The following is an 8,078-nucleotide window of genomic DNA, read 5'->3' as shown; positions in this document are numbered from 1 at the left end:
TAATAGATTCTGATTCCAAATCATGTGTATTAGGGCCATGGTGAAGCCAGAAACGAAGATTCAGAAGAAAACGTGCTTTTCTTGCTCTTAGAGCAGAATAACTCCCCACCCTCCATCCATCTATATTAAAATCTTAAACATTTCCTCTTAGCAAAAAAAAAAAAAAAAAAAAAAACACCCTGTAATCCTCAGGGGTCTCAGTCATGTGCATCAGAAGACGCATCTCTAAATCTATTCATTGAAATTTCTTTACCCTAATGGAGGATACTAATGGAGGACTTTTTTTTTTTCCCCCAAAAAACATCAAATAAAAATATGGAATGTGCAACTTGGAGCTGCCCCCAAGTGCCTTTCTGGTTTCTCCACTTCCCACTGCTTCATGCTTTGTGCCAAAGTTTATGAGTCTGTAATTTCCTGGAAGTTTATATAGCATGAAAGAAGGAGAAGTGATAAAATATGCAATTTAATTGCAAAAACCACGTACTAATCTCGCTAATGTGCTAGATTAAGACCATAATGTGAGAAGCTACTAGGTGGTTAAGCTGATTTAGAGCAAACTGGACCCCTATGTCTCTTTGTCTGTGCCCATATTTTACGCCCCCCAGACCCAACAATTTATTTTGTTTTGGTTATTGGTTTATAGTCTAAGAATAATAATGTCACATAATCTCTTGGGCTGGGCTGTTTGAATACCTCTAATACGACTCATGCTCTGGGCAGTGTATCGGCCAGGTGACGTAGCTCTGTTCTGAGAGCACGAGTATCCCCTTTTGGAGTCACTGTTCAGCCGCCCCTGGCTGGCTCGTGCCCACATACACAACCCCCTGGGCAGCGTCATCCTGGAGTGGCAACTTTGTCTCGGGCTCCCACTCTCAGCAGTAGGGCCGGAGGGCAGGGCTCTGAGACCCCGGGGACTGGCTGCTAACTTTGGCTCTTCACTTACAGGTCACACAACTCTCTGAGCTGAAACTCCATCATGACAGATGAGGTGCTCACATCCATCTCTTGGAGGGGGGGTGAGAATCCAGTGAGTTGATCTACTAAGTTCAGGGCTTCTAGAAAGCCCCCAGTTATGGATAACTCCCTTCCCTTTATTTCAGATTCTCTGAGAATCGGAGAGACTTCACAATCCTCTTACCGATACCATCATCTTTAAGCTTCAAAGCATTTAAAGCCATTGATGGGAGGGGGAAAGAGCAATGCAGATTTTATTTATTAATTATATTTGTGCAGATATTGGCCTAAGGTCTACTATGTGCTTTCATCATATTTCATCACTTCTTACAGCTCCTTCTAAATCTGTCTTTCCTGCCCCCACTCGATTGTGAAACTTTGGATGGTAGAGATTCTGTCTTTTTATCCCCAAACCATCTGCCGCGTTCCACACGCTCCCTTCCATTGTGTGGGGGCAGCACACACACCTGCATCAAGCAACGAGAGAGAGAACTCTACCGGGAAGAATACATAATACCATAGTGTCACGCACATTTCAGAACCGACCGCACAATCCACAAACTATTGAATATCTTCCAAGATCCAGGCCCTGGGCTCGGTTCTTTGGGTCATGGGGAGATTGCAGGGGATGTGGGGGCATGCTACCCCTGTCCCCTGCCTGGACCCTGGCTCCCAGGGGCTGGAAGGGTTGGGTGCTGTTGACTCACTGCTGGGCTGTCTTGGCAATTGCCTTGACACCTCACCCAAGGTCATGATTCATCCCTGGGGAACACATATGGTTTGGGGTAAAAGGCCTAGCTCCAATGGCTCCATTTGGGTTACCTATATAAGGTCAGCTCTCTCTCTCTCTCTCTTTTTTAAAGATTTATTTATTTATTTGAGAAACACACACAGAGAGAGAGAGAGAGAGAGAGAGAGAGAGCAAGAGTTGGGGAAGGGTAAGAGGGAGAAGATATCCAAGCAGACTCCCACTGAGTGTGGAGCCTGGCATGGGGCTCAGTCTCACGAACCATGAGATCAGGGCCTGAGCCAAAGTCAAGAGTCAGATGCTCAACCAACAGAGCCATCCAGGTGCCCATACATGATCATCTCTTTGCAATTAAGAGCTCCTTTTGGGTTCAGCTGGGGCCTCTGTTAGCACTGTGTCAGCTTCTCCCTCTGCCTGACCTTATGTTCCCTACTCCCTCACAGGTGTTGGTCCCGAGAACACCCCAGTAAATCATGTGCATGCAGACATCTGTCTCAGATTAGAGCCCATTCCCAGGAATCTGATCTATGAGCAGACACATGAGAATAGACATTTATCCTGAGAACGGGAAGCTGGTGCGAATAGAAGAAGGTGAGCTTCACGACCTTGGTCATGTCATTCCTCATTCTGAACCTTAGTTCCCATCTGCACATGGATGGGGTTATAGAGATTGGTGAGTGTCAGTCCCAATCCTTTCTGCCCTTTGTTCACAGTGATTGCATTGCAGCTGGGCACGTGCTGAATTTCTCAGACTCTCCCGTCATTAGGGGGTCTGGGGGGGGCGCATCAGCAGGAGGCCTGGTTCTGAGCCTTTGACTTTAGCTTCCTCTTCTCTATTTTTCCTTCCTATGACTTGCACCTGGACATCCTGTTGACACAGTATTGACCAAGGAGATGATGACACCTTCCTAGGGTTGGTGGAGCAAAAAGACCAAGGGGGTGGGTCCCCGAATGGCTGCGTGGAGCAGAGCTGCTCCCTGATCCAGGCTACTTATGTAAATTCTGCTGAATAAGAGAAAAACAAACTCCTTTGTTCTTCCATCCAGCTGATTGTCACCCCCAACAAACACAGGCTTGTCCAGCTGATGCTATACAAAATCCAATGCTTTGAAAGCATTTGTTTTCTTTCCAGCTATATCTTTTTATGATTGTAGAAAACCAAATGATTTTGGAACAATTTATTCATTCATTCCTCTATCCACCCATTCATTTCTTTGGCATTTACTGAGAAGATTTGCTCTGCCCTGGAGATTAGATGTGAACACAATTCAGCTGCCACTCTGGAAGTGTTCGCGGTCTAGTGTGGGGAGAAGGACGCTTGAGTGTCTCCCTGGGACACAGTGAGATCGGGTGCTACTAAGTCCCCCTGGGAAGAATGAAGGTGGGACAGGAAGGCCTCACAAAAGTCCATTTTGAATACAGAATATAAAAAGTTTGAATTGGGCTTTGAGGTATGAGTAGGAGTTTTTCAGAGGAAAGTGGGAGGAGTATTTTAGGCAGAGAAATGAGGTTGCAAATGGTAGTCTTGGAAACTAAAGGTTTGGTGGGGCAAGGGCAAGGTAGGGGAATGTAGTGGGGTAAATGGGAAGGGGCTGCAGTGTTAAGCGTTGATTCCATCCTTGCAGCAAGGGGGCTCCATGAAGGTTTAAGAGGGGGAGTGACAGGATCCCAGTGGGGGGCACGTGAGGGGCTAGCCTGTGTGAAGAGCAAGGGCTGGAAGGGGAGACTAAGGGGAGGAGGCCACCTGGGAGACTCTGGCCTGTCCCACTGTGTCTGATCGCAGTGGCAACAAGAAGGGAAGATCAATTTGGTCTCCTTGGCAGAGACTCACCAGGCCAGAAGACCTAAAAGTCCAGGAAAAGGTGTCTTTTTGTTCATTAGTAGATCCCTGCTGCTTGGCACAATGCCTGGCACCCAGTGGGTGCTCAGTAGATGCTTGATGAACCAGAGGTGGATGGGGCAAGGGAAGAGACAGGGTGCTCTTTGGGGGCGGAGGAGCTGAGGTGACAAAATTAGACGGATGGAGAGAGGAAGGACGTGCCGGTTCACTTCATCTTTCAGAGTTGTCCCCAGCCCGATTTTCTGTGCACTGCACACAGGTCCACACCATGTGGAGCTGGCAGCAATCGCCTCTGCTGTCCCCTTCCTGGCTTCTTACCCTCTGTTCCCCACCACCCCCCTACCTCCACTCTGGCACCCTGGCTAGAAAGTGGCCCTGGGAATAAATGAATGCTTTTTTTTTTTCCTCCCAATTTGCTATATATTTTCTTCTTCTTCAAAAATTAATGTATTGCATCTTTGCATGATGGAAATTAAAAATCACCTCTGCATTACCGGTGCAGGGGGGAGGGGAGGGCAACAAACTCGGATCTCATTTCATTCAACCATGTCTAGTCAAGGTACGGTCAGCATTTTCCATTGTGAGCTTTATTTTTCAGATTTCAGGCTCTGTGTGGGACAGGAAAGAACCAGCCCTCGGGAACCTTCCTCCAGAAAGGGCATTTGCCAGTGCAGCCTTGCTGGGTTCCCTCTGTCTTCCCCAGCTTTCCTACCCTGGGGCTCCATGGACTCCTGGAGGCTTGTGCGCAGCCCCCCAGGAAGACGGGGTAATGGAATCCTTCTGCAGAGTTGAGAAGATTAGGAATTCTGTGAGTTAACCTTGTTCCAAATAGTACCAACTCAATGGGGAGGAGCCCTAGGAGTCACGTGGGGTAGAGGGTGGTCTGGGGTGGAGGGCTCTGTGACCCTCCAGCTGACACCAGAGCCCCCAGATTTTCTTCCTGTCAGATGTCGGGCTTCTGCAGAAGAGTTCACCTGAAGAAGAAGTTCTGTGGCTAAAAAGAGTTTGGCCAGCCAATGTACCCATTTTACAGATAGGGAGAATGAAGCCTGGCTGGAGAAAGCGAGTTGCCCACATGGACAAGGGCACATCAGGAGTGGACCCAGGGTAAGGAGGAAGTGACTTGACATCTTGAGCTCGGATCTTTTGCCTGTAAAATGTGGGTTGGGTACGATCCAGGTCCTGCTGAGCTGTGTGGATTAAATGCAATTTCATAAACGTGCAGACCTTGTTGTCAGATGAAAGTTGGTATGCCCTCTTCGGCAAACCTGCAGTATCTAAGCAAGCTGAATAGTAGCCACCTCACCCCTGGGTATCCATCAATCCAATAGAAATGAAATCCTAAAAAGGACAAGGACAAGAATGTTCCTGGAAGTTATATTCATAATAGCCCCTAACTGGACACTGTCCAAATGTCCATCAATGGCAGAATGGATAGACAGTAGCATAGTCATGTAATGAAGTACTATACAGCAATAAAAAAGAACAAATAGGTGCTATATACAATGATAGAAGGTCACAGAAGCAATATCAAAGGGTAAGAAGCCAGGCAGAAGAATGTGTTTATGGTATAATCCCATCTATATGATAATTAAGAAACAGGTAAAAGTACCAAATGGAGATGGGCTCAGAACAGTAGTTTCCTTTGGGGACAAGTGATTTGGGGGAGTATAAAGGTTCGGTGGGGGCTAGAAATGTTCTATGTCTTTATTTGGGTGGTGGCTTCACAGGTAAGTACTAATGGGAGATTAATCAAACTGCACCTGTTAGAATGTTGCATGTTATTGTGTGCAAATTACTTAAAAATAAGAAAAGAGGCATGCGTGGGTGGCTCAGTTGGTTAAGCCTCTGGTTCTTGGTTTTGGCTCAGGTCTTGATCTCAGGGTCTTGCGATTGAGCTCTGCATGGGGCTCTGTGCTCAGTGGGGAGTTCATTTAAGACGCTCTTTTTCCCTCTCCCTCTGCCCCTCCTCCCCCATGCCCTCTTTGTCTCTCAAATAAATAAATAAATAAAAATACATAAACAGAGAAATGATAAATATTAATAAAACATCAGATAATAGGCCCCCTGTGCGTATGTGCATGTTAACAACCAGGGTCCACATGACAGGTGTCAGGTACTGCTCTAGCTAAGGACATGTTAAGTCAGTGGTTCTCAAACGTCCACATGCATAAAAATCACCTGGAGAGAGTGTTAGTATACAGATTCCTGGGCCCCACCCCAGAGTTTCACATTCAGTGGGTGTGGAATAGGATCTGCTTTACTTAGAGGCTCCTAGGGGATGCTGATGTAGCTGGTCCACAGTCCCCGCCTTGAGGAGCACTGGTCCAAGCGGTCCTCGGAAGCAAACGCAAAACCGTCCATTTGGCATCCCACGTGCCAGTGAAGTCCATCTGCCGAGGTCCCACTCTCATGCCACCTCCCTTCTGCCCTCCGAATCTCATGCGGATGGAGCTCCATTTGCCCTCAGTGTCGTGGTTGCAAGGGCATCTGGGAAATGATACGGATCATTAGCAGAGACAGTTACTTCCTTATTTGGCTTAATGGTACAAAGAGGAAATAAAAATTTAGTTGACGCGAGAGCTGGAAGAAACCATCCCCTGCACTACCCTGCCCATTTCTCAGATGGGGAGACGGGGACTCCCAAAAGGACAAAGTTCACCTGGACACAGCAGGGACTTGAACTCACCGTCCTTCATGTCTGTTTAGAAAGCACTTTGCTTTCTGTGATTCCTTTTGTTCCTCCCCTGTTCCTGTGCCAAGAGCAGGGCAGGAATTATATTTTATAGATAAGGAGGTTGAGGCTCTGACAAGGTGTGCAAGGGCTGCATTACAACCCGTGCAGCAAGCGTGGTCCTCCTGCCTGGTTCAGCCCAGAGCCAGGGGACTGAGGCAAGTTCCTGGGCAAGAAGGCAATGCATCATATGGGATCATCACTGTCTTCCTTCCACTCAGCTGCATCCCTCAGGCTGGCCTCAAGGCCACCACTGGCTTCCCCACTCCACATCCTAACAGAAGAGAAAGAACTTCTTTTACTAGTGTTCTTCTTCTTTTTTTTTTTTAAGATTTTATTTATTTATTTATTTATTTGACAGAGAGTGAGACATTGAGAGAGAGAACATAAGCAGGGAGAGTGGGAGAGGGAGAAGCAGGCTTGCTGCCGAGCAGGGAGGCTGATGCGGGACTCGATCCTAGGACCCCAGGATTGTTACCCGAGCAGGCACTTAATGACTGAGCCACCCGGGGCCCCTTACTAGTGGTTCTTACAAATTTTGCAGCAGCTGAGTCTCTTCTTTCGCTGTACAACCACCCTCCCTGCCCTTTGGATACGCTTAAGGTTTTAATTGGGGCAAAATACATGTAATGGAACATTTACCGACTTGACCATTTTTTGTGTGCCTCTCGGTGGCATCAAGCACATTCACACTGTTGTGCAAACATCGTCACCACCATGTCCAGGACTTCCCATCCCCGACAGGGAAGCTCTCTACCCATGGAACAGCTCCAGCCTCCCCCCATCTCCCAGCAGCCGGCAATCGCCTTGATTTTCCTGTCTCTATGAACTTGACTACTCGGGGTACCTTATGTAAATGCAGTCCCACAGCATTTGTCCTTTTGTGTTTGGCTTGTTTCATTTCATATAATGTTCTCAGGGTTCATTCATGCTGCAGCCTGTGTCTGAACTTCCTTCCTTTTTAAGGCTGAATAATATTCTACTGTATGTAGAGAACACATTTTGTCCATCTACTGGTTGCTTCCACCTTCGGGTTATTGCGAATAATGCTGTTATGGACACGGATGCACACATCTCTGTTTTGAGTCTCAGCTTTCAATTCTTTGGGGTATATTCTCAGAAGTGGAATTACTGTATCATTTGGTAGTTCCATTTTTAATTGTTTGAGGGCTCACCATACTGGTTTCCACAGCGGCTACCTGATTTTGTATTCCCACCAGCAAGGCACAGGCTTCCAGTTTCTCCACATCCTGGAGAATCCGTGTTATTTGTCTGTTTTCTTTTTTTCTTGTTTGTTTTGATAGTCGCCATCCTAATAGGTATGAGGTGGTTGCTGTCCACCTCACCCCACCCCACCTCATCCTGTCCTGTCCTATCCTTTCCCCACTACCCCTTCCCTTCCTATCCCATCTCAACCCATTGTTGGAAATTTGATGTTTTAATGGAAGAAAAGAATCCAGCACCCTGGGAAGCTGTGTCTCCTGATGGGTGTTGGGAGCTCATGGAAATCACCCAGCAGCAGGGGCTCATAGGGAAGAGTGGCAGAAGATCCAGAAGGGCAGCCAGGTGCAACATCTTCCTCTTCCCCATCCAAACAGCAAACACTTCCTGAATCTAGAGGAAGCATTTCTGCACACCCCAGACGACTGAAGTCAGCGTGTGGAAATGCCTTCGCTACATTCTCCGGCTCTTCTTCCCTTTTTAGCCTCTGGAAGAGGAGTTTTATTTTGTCTTCACAGTGGCCCAGTAATCATTGCATAGTTTAAACATAAGTTTTCTTGTGCATTTCCTTGTTGAATTTT

At 47.2% G+C, this 8,078-nt stretch overlaps 1 long non-coding RNA gene across 1 annotated transcript; it reads left to right on the top strand.

The window, feature by feature from the left end:
• Window positions 1-2,175: 2,175 nt before the first annotated feature.
• Window positions 2,176-4,654, top strand: LOC309846868. The gene is made up of 3 exons (XR_014302171.1): window positions 2,176-2,293; window positions 4,141-4,350; window positions 4,576-4,654. It is a non-coding gene; the product is annotated as an uncharacterized lncRNA (long non-coding RNA).
• Window positions 4,655-8,078: the final 3,424 nt, after the last annotated feature.

The sequence above is a fragment of the Mustela nivalis genome (genome assembly GCF_964662115.1).
Source record: "Mustela nivalis genome assembly, chromosome: 13".
Taxonomy (NCBI): Eukaryota; Metazoa; Chordata; class Mammalia; order Carnivora; family Mustelidae; genus Mustela; species Mustela nivalis.
The sequence above is the reverse complement of the archived record's forward strand: the minus strand, read 5'-3'. Positions and strand labels throughout refer to the sequence as shown.